Below are 8,958 nucleotides of genomic sequence, written 5' to 3' on the forward strand. Positions count from 1 at the left end.
CAAAAGAGAGACAAAAGTGTCATCCAAGTCTTTCACATGACCTTTCCCAAGACAGATTGCTTCCTTCTGTCTCCCCAGGCTCAGTGGACTGCACTGCGTACCTGGTGTAGAAGGCTTTCCGAGTTCGCCAGGAGGGGCAGGTTCATTGCTTGTTGTATTACAAACCATCCCTTAGAATTGTGTTTGTAGTATTTCAAAGCAAAGCACAATTCAGACCGTGTCGGAGATTCTAGATCATTTCAGTTCCAAAATAATGGGAGCGATAGTTATATTGTGTACTTACTTTCCCTGTCATTCCTTCATTCAGTAAAGCAGCCACTTCTATGGGCTCTTAGAGCCTCGCTCCCATAACTCCCCCTTTGAGTCCATAACAAAGTCCTGGCTAGGCTCACTGAGTGCACAGCAGTGGCAGCTGGCAGATGCCCCACCAGATACCCATGATGAAGATTGCTAAGGGGGAGTGGAAACGGCAAGAATTCACTGCAACTTGAGTGTGTTATGCCATGTCAATGATCTCTGCCCCACGCCATCATATAAACGTGCCAGTTTGATTCCCATTGAGATGACAGTGTGAGTTATAGCAAACACCACGCGCCCACTCAGTTTTTTTTGTCAGTAGAGTCCTGTTGCATACAGGCATTGCTAGAAAGTGTTTCCCAATCTGAGGACCTGAACACAAAACTCCATCTCCCGGTGATGACCACGTGAAGGGTAGCCTGCAGACTAGCCGCGTTTGGCATCCTGGGGGAGCTTGTGCACTGATGTGTGGGATTTTCCTGTACGTCTGCTGCTAATTCGTTTTCCTGAACCTGCTGTGGTGGCGGGGGATGCAGGGGGTGGAGTTGGTCAGGCGGGCTGTCCCTTGCCCTTTGTGAGCTGTCCTGATTCAGTTCCAGGCCCCATTTTCGTCTGGACCTTCTCCTTCCTTTAGCCCTTACTTTCCTGTTCTACTTGGTATGGATGTTTATTCCCAGGAGGTTCTCAAAGTGGGGCCGTGTAACCCAGCTGCAGCCTGGCTGTGCTTTCAGTGAGTACCTGTCGGTGACTCCAGGGTTCCCCCTTCCATCAGCTGCCCCATTGCTTCCCGTAGAGGTGACGCTCACATGGTATGAGCCATGGGCGGTTGGTCCCACCTTCTCAGTTTGGGGAACTATTGGGGTTACTTCACCAACTTGTGTTGTACATGTTGTCTGTAGGGTGTTCGGTTTTATAATTTTTGCTGCTCTGTTTTTATGGAAGGCGATGGGTTGGGGAAAGTTAAAAAATTATGCCATCATCGCCATCTTCTCAGACTCTTCCCAAGTCTTTTAGAGGGTCCCCACCATTCCTGTATCTCTCTTTTTTTAAGTACTTGTTCACATACTTTACCCAAAAGTGGGTTGTCTTGCATTTACTGAGATGTGTAAAGGTTCTTTATGTATTCCGGATACAGATTCTTTATCAGATCAATGTTTTGCAAGTATTTTCTTCTAGTCTGTGGCTTCTTTCGATCAACACTATGTTGTGTGGTTTACTGGTGGTGGTTCATGAGTTGCGGTTCATTCACTCTCATTGTATTATATTGTTCATGAATATACCATAATTTACCCATTCATCTCTTGATGGACGTTAGGGTAGTTTCAGGTTTCTGGCTACTAGCATGGTGCTGCTATTGGCATTCTCGTGCCTTTGGTGAACGAACATATGCATTCCTAACTCTGTATACAATTCCACTAGGAGTGGGATTGCTAGATCGTAGCGTATATGTACATTAGGTTTTGGTACTCGCTGCTACACATTTTTCCAAAGAAGTTGTACCAATCCACACTCCTGGGAACAGTGTGGGGAAGTGCCGTTTGGCTGACATTTTCCTTGGTCTTATCTGTCTTTTTTACTTTAACCATTTTTGTAGTGTGTTCATTGTGGTTTTCATTGGAACTTCTTAGGTAATTAATGAAATCGAGCGCCTTTTCAAATGGCCATTACACACCTTCTTTCGTAACATGCGTGTTCGAATCTTCTTCCCCTTTTTCTGTTGGATTGTCTGTCCTTTTTTTGTGTTGATTTTTCTCTCTGTCCTTGATACTCTGAAGTGTAAGTGTGAAATTGTCTTTGTTCTGTATGAGAGGGTAGACCTCAAAGCTCATGTCTTTTCCCAGCTCTGGAAACATCTTGGTTTTTCTTTCTTTAAAGATTATTTCTCTGCCATGTCCTCCACTCCCATCTACTGGAACTCCTGTTCGATGTATGTGGAATCCTTTCCATCTCTTTATCCATAAACTGATCCCCAAGCCTCTTCACTGCTTTCTGTATCTTTTTAACCCTTTATCTCTCGATACTGCTTTTTTATTCATTTATTTTTTAGAGAGGGAAAGAGATGTGGGGCTCGATCTCACGACCCTGAGATCATGACCTGAGCCAAAATCAAGAGTCTGATGCTTAACTGACTGAGGCATTCAGGCGCCCCTTCTCCACACTACTTTCTGAGTAATGTTCTTACTACTCCAATATGGTGAGGTGGATTGTTATTGTTTTTAAGTCATGACTACTCTTTAAAAACATCAGTGATTACTTAAAAATAATTTCCAATACTCCTGATTGGTTCTTTTCATATCCACCTGTTTTATTTCTGTGTTTTTATTTTATCTTTTTTTGTTTGGTCATTCTGGAACATTTATTTTAAGTCTTTGTCAGCCTATAGTGCAAAATTAATTTTTATTTCATCCTGAATGAATTCATGTCCACATTGTTGATTTTACTTCTTTATTTTTCTTTTCCTAGCATTAGATTTCCTTTTGGAAATGTGTTTGGCACACTTGTTCGGCATACAAGTTGTACGTATTTATGCCTGCTTTTTCTCCTTCTCTTCTTTCGGTCTTTCTGTCCTCACTTTAAGTTACTGCAACGGAGATTCCCAGTCCCAAACCACGTCTTCTAACAATACTGGGGGTGTGCTGTATCACTGAGCCACTCCTGGTCCTCAGCATTGTCGTCCCGATTCCCAAGGCACATTGCCCCCTGACCCCTGCTGGCCGAGGCCTACTGCTTCCTCTTAGGCCACGTCTCCTGAGAGTGGGTGTGCCGCAGTTTATTTCATCCTTTGAAACCCCAGACCCTGGTTTCAAGCAGCAAATTATTAATCTCTCATTTGGAATATTTTGAGTCCCCATTATATTTTGGAAGTTGTGGGCCCCATCACCTCTGCTGCTTCCTGGACGGGAGCAGCAGCCCCTCTCACCGCTCCATGCTCCTCGTCTGTTCCGGTTCATGGGATATGTAGCCTGTGTTTGAGGCCTTCCCGTCTTGTCTTTTTTCAATACCGTATTATTATTTGAGCAGAAGAGGTATGTCAAAGTAAGGACTTACCATCTTGACCAGAAATCCAATTACTGTGTATGTTTTTAATATTGGTGGCTACTTCCAAATGTGGCGAAGATTATCCAACTTCTCTGGACCTTGGGTTACTCATCTGTAAAACCAGGCTTTTGGACCGAGGCCCTTAAAGTCCATTCTGCTTCTGAAGTCTGTAGTTTCTGTAACTGACAGCCTTTGATTATGTCCATGTTCACTCAGACCGTTTGTAGTAGGGTGGACTTGGAACCCACGGCTTCTGCTTTCTGGCTCAAGGGTTGTTGCCGCCATAGTTCCAAACGGAAGACCAGATAAGGTTCCAAAAGTAGAACCTCTCTGACGCAAAAGTTGATTTTTATGCACAGAGCAAAGGGCGGCCACCGAGAAAGAAGCTTTTTAGCGTGGTTACTACAATCTCAGAAACCTGGGAGCAGTAACAGGGTGAGCGCCGTGTCTGACGCAGAGGAGACAGAGGCGGTGATTGGGGAACGGGTACCCCTTAGGTCGTAAAAACAGGTACAGCTACCACACCATTAAGGAAGTAGGGCCTGGCAAAAAGGGCCTGTGGCTTTTCATCTACCAACTAGACAAAAGTTTTTAAAAGCTACAAAAACGTGAAACTTTCAGAAGACTGGTGACTTTTTTTTCAGCCAGTTCAAGAAATCCTGGCTCTGGTTCTGCCTTGCCAGAAGCTGGTTCACAGAGTAGCTGAAGGCCTGGGTCTGTGGGTGACAGGAAGGCTGTATTGTGTTTGGGGACAAAACAAAAGCCTTAGAAGTTCAGCCCCGGGGTCTCGTGTGATCTCTGCCACTCGCTAGTGGTGTGACTTGATACCTTTGTGTCTCATCTGCTTATCCTCCTCTGGAAAATGAAGAGGGAATGTTAGGGATAGGCCAAGCAAGAAGACACCTGCACCGGGAGATCTGGAGGGGTCTACTTCCCCTGTGAATTCTGTCCCTTCGTTGTTAAGCACAAAGGGTCCTGGTGAACTGAAATTAGTTCAATTTCAAAACCCTAAAAGTCAAAAATACAAGAGATGATGTTAATATAAGTTGATTTAATTTTTAAAGGTGGTGAGGATAAGTGAGTGGGAATTTAAAGGAACAGCTAGAAAAATCAAGCCCCACTATGCCTTAGAGGAGCCGGTGCTGAGCTCTCTCTCCTCTAACCTCCAGCTCTATTTTGGGAGCTGCATTGGCAAAACCAATGATCTGGATTGGCCTGGAAAGGAAGCATCTGGTAGGGCATCTTTTTGTTGTCTCTAGCACCGGGCCTCAGCTCAGCTCACCACGCTCGAGTGGATTATGACTGCCCTCAGCTAATCCTGTGCTAAACTCTTCCTGCTTGTGACCTAAAGCAAGCACCTCATTTCCCAAAGCAAACAAGCACAGGCTTTCCCCAGTCCAGACCAAATGCTAATTTTCTCCTTTCGGCCAAATGACAGTCCAGTGACAGAAATGTGAGGTCCACGATGCCTTGGAACCGAGGGGAAGCACTGAGGCTTCTTGCCTTGAGTTACACATGGAAAGAGGCTTTTGTGAGAGCAGTCCCGTCGGGGGTCAGCAGGACCCCTGCATTCTGAGCTCAGAAAGTGAAACCAGAAGAGACAGCCCAAAACGTCCGTCTCTTGATGCCTTCTGTGACTTGCTAGCTCTGGAAGCTTGAACCTCCCTTCTGCCCGCTCTCGTCCCCTCTTTCACACCCTGTCCTCAGCAGAGGTCAGGGTAGAGGGCAAAGCCATTGACAAGGGAAGGAGTTAAGCTCTGAGAGTAGAGGGCAGGTTTGAAGTGCATGGGGTCAAGGGCTTGTCTGTCCTCTTTGTCCCTGTAACTAAGTGACTTCTACACTAGGGGGTGGGCTGAGGAGGGGGCTTTGGCATCTGGAACAAGTGCCTACCACATAATAGGGACTCAAAATAGATGTTCAATGAGCTGAGCGAGTTAACCTTCTGAGCCAGGTGTGGTGGTTGCTCTGGACTCTTCTGACTCTGGACTCTTCCTCTGCTGGGGCTAATCTAGACTAGGAGTCTTGGGGCGCACCCTCACCCCTGAAAGGAGAAAGCCTGGAGCAGCTGAGGGCTAGGTGAGGGACACATGCTCTTCTGAGCGTGTCGCTTCTTGGCTGACTTGCACTCCCTGTGCTGTTACTATGGTCAGATCCAGAGAAACCTGGGTTTGGGCTTTGGGAGGGGAAGGGACGCAGGAGGTCCTTTGCTCCAAGGAAGGGATCTTCTGCACAGGCCAGCCCAGCTTGCTGCAGTCTACAGGCGGGGGTTGGGCCAAGGTCTTACAACATGCATTTGCCTGGCCTCGTGTTTTGTGCTTTGAGCTCTGTTTCCCTCAAGAACCTAAGGTGGGAAGGGGGCCAAGGGGAGGGAAGGGGAAGGAGAGAGGCATTTGAAAGCCCGAGTCCCTTCCATCTCTCCCTATGTAAATATGACCTACATTGTTCACGAAAATCTGTCTGGAGGGAGCTGTGCTCTAAAGCTGAAACGTCGTCCATCCGCGGGCCAACTTCCCGTTCCACTCATCTCAGGCATGCCGGCGGGCAAAAAAGAGGAGCAGAGGGACTGACCGTTTGTGTGTGCACGGTGCTAGCCCAGGACGAAGTCACTCACCTACAGTCTCACTGACCCTCACGATAGCCCACGAGGGAGATGCTATTATTATTGGTATTTTACAGAGAAGGAGAGTGAGCCTCAGAGAGAGGTGCCTTGTCCGAGGTCAGGGAGACAGATCCCAGCAGTCTGACTCCAGAGCGGGGCCCTCACCCATGGTGTGTGCCCCCCCTCCCCTCCCCCATGCACACAGCTGCCAACAGCATGCCCGCCACAGCCCACCCTCGCCGATGCACAATACCACCCTGCCCACACCGCATGCTTGATGTCTGCGACTCCACCCGGAGACTCACGTCCTTGTGACTTACACTTGTGTCCAAAACACTGCATGACATACCACAGTGCATCGGTCCTTTCCCCAGAACGAGAGAATGAGTTCGTTGTTTCTCTGAGTGGGTCGTTCATACTTTCATGCTTCCGCCAAAGCAGAGTTGCCACTTCGGTCTATTTGTCTTCATAGAAATTATCAAAGTCTGAGTTTGTCAATCATTCCTCAAACACTGACTAGTTTAAATAGCTCCTTTTTGTAGCATTTCCATGTCATTTTGGGAAGGGCATGAGCCCATAATTATTCTTATCTGGAATGTTTCAGCAAAAGAGCTACAGAAATGTGGTAGGACAGCTGAAGGCCAGAGGGGGTGGGGTATTTCTGTTCTCAGTGAAATAGTGCTTTATTGGCACTGAAGTGAAGTCAGTTCAGGATGACGAGCAGGTCAGCCAAGGGACAAGAAGACCGTATTTCTTTTCAATAATCTAATTGGGTGCCCTTGGAAATCACTAGGTCCATGCACAGAGGAGGAAGGACATAGAGAAGCCCTGTATTCACTAGAATTACCATCCACTTTTAGGTGATTAAAAAAAAAGTCTCGAATATATTCAAGGAACTACTTCGAGGAATAACATCCTTCTATGCCAAGCATATGTGTCTTTAGCATATAAAATGACTTCATTTTTCCATAAAATGGACTTTTTAAAATCACTGGCTTGAACTTTGCTGAGCTAGAAAGGTGAAGCTCAAATTTTCTTCTTCTCCCTCCTTCCCGTCCATATATTTATGGGTGTTTAACTAAGGCTGATTCATTCTTAGCTAGTTGTGCAATAACAACTCACATGAGTATCAAAGGCCACAGTAAAATGGGACTATGAAAAGAAATGTAATGGGTAGAGTTGTTTCCATGTTCAATGGTAAGAGATTATGGCTTTCTTGCCATAGTTTCTAGTGTCGTTCTCTGATGACACTTTTCAAAGAGAGCCAGGAGACCCATTGTTCCCCAGTCAGTCATCCCATACGTGTTTTAGCAGAGTTCGTCTAAATCCGATGCCCGGGCGCGTCTGGGTGGCTCAACTGGTTGTGTCCAACTCTTGAGTTCAGCTCAGGTCATGATCGCAGGATTGTGAGATCGAGCCCAGGATGGGGCTCTGAGCTCAACAGGGAGTCTGCGTGAGATTCTCTCCCTCTCCCTCTCCCTCTGCTCCTCCCCCTGTACACACACTCTCTCTCTGTAAAATAAATAAATCCTTTTAAAAAGTACGTATATCTGATGCCCAGAAGCTGTGCTTCATCCTCCAGGCACTTCTGAGCATTTCCTGCGTCTCCACATGCACGGCCCCATCTCAGGAACTCCTGGTCTTCTGGCGGAGAGAGACCCTTGAGAGGGTCCTTGTTATACAAGAGCGAAAAGGGAGGCACAGAGCGCTCAGCTCTCCCTGGGATGGCCAGAGAAGCTTCCTCGAGAAGGGAACCTCTGAGCTGAGATGTGAGGGCTGAGTAGCGCCCACCTGGTGAGAAGGGGCAGGTGCTGCCAAGGCTCAGCAGNNCGTGTAGGGAACTGCAAGAGCGTGTCTGTTCATCTCACAGTTAAAAACTCGAATACTCTTGATGTAGGTCTGAACAAAACAGTTGTAGCAATGATTGGTTTTCCTGAGAAACATGAACACGGGGCCTTTGTATTTAGGCAGATCTAGCTTCATATCCAGATTCTACCACGTACAGATGGTAATCCAGAGGCTCTAGTGTACTATCTCTCTCTGAGCCTCAGCTTCCTTATTTGTAAGATTAGCATAATACTTATTTTGTGGGTGGGTTTTAGGGGTTACAAGAGATGGCATATGTACAGACCTATGAAAAGTAGGACTGCTGGATTCGGCAAATAAAAATACAGGACACCCAGTTAAATTAGAATTTTTTAAAACAATAAATAATTTTTGAGCATAAGTATGTCCCAAATATTGCATGGGACATACTTACACTAAATAATTATTTGTTGTTTATCTGAAATTCAAACTTAACCAGGCATCCTATATTATTTTATCTAATATAATAAACTCGTCTCATAAATGAACTATAACTCAGTAAGTTTTTGGCATAATGAGTATTTTTTTTTTTTTAATTCTGGGAAGTGCTGATTTGGAGTAAGCAGGAATTTTGGACTCTACATGATATGTGAGTGTGGATGTACATACGTGTGGATGTTTATATGTGGGGCGGGAAAACTATTAGTTAATGTAAGGAATTCAAAAACTTCTCCAGGGGGCGCTTGGGTGGCTCTCGTTAAGCGTCTGCCTTCAGCTCAGGGCGTGATCCCAGGGTCCTGGGATCAAGCCCCACGTCGGGCTTCTCCACTGGGAGCCTGCTTCTTCCTCTCCCACTCCCCCTGCTTGTGTTCCCTCTCTCGCTGGCCGTCTCTCTCTCTGTCAAATAAATAAATAAAATCTTAAAAAAAAAAAAGCTTCTCCAGGACTTATGAACATATGAAGAATTTTTTTTCAAGTTGGTTGACAACAACAACAACAAAATCAAGATGTTCGTAAGAACCATTCGAAGTCTAAAGTGCAGTCTAACGTCCACGCCAACAGATCTGACTTTCGGCACTATACAACCTTGAACATCTTAGGAAACTGGAATGCTAGAGCTGTTGACCTTTTTTAAGGCATAAGATAGCTCCCAGGCCCTCACTGGGTCAGATTCTACGTTTATGGCGTCTCTCTCCTAATCGTACTGCCGGGTCATG

The sequence above is a fragment of the Ursus maritimus genome, unplaced genomic scaffold (assembly GCF_017311325.1).
Source record: "Ursus maritimus isolate PB19 unplaced genomic scaffold, ASM1731132v1 scaffold_7, whole genome shotgun sequence".
Lineage (NCBI taxonomy): Eukaryota > Metazoa > Chordata > Mammalia > Carnivora > Ursidae > Ursus > Ursus maritimus.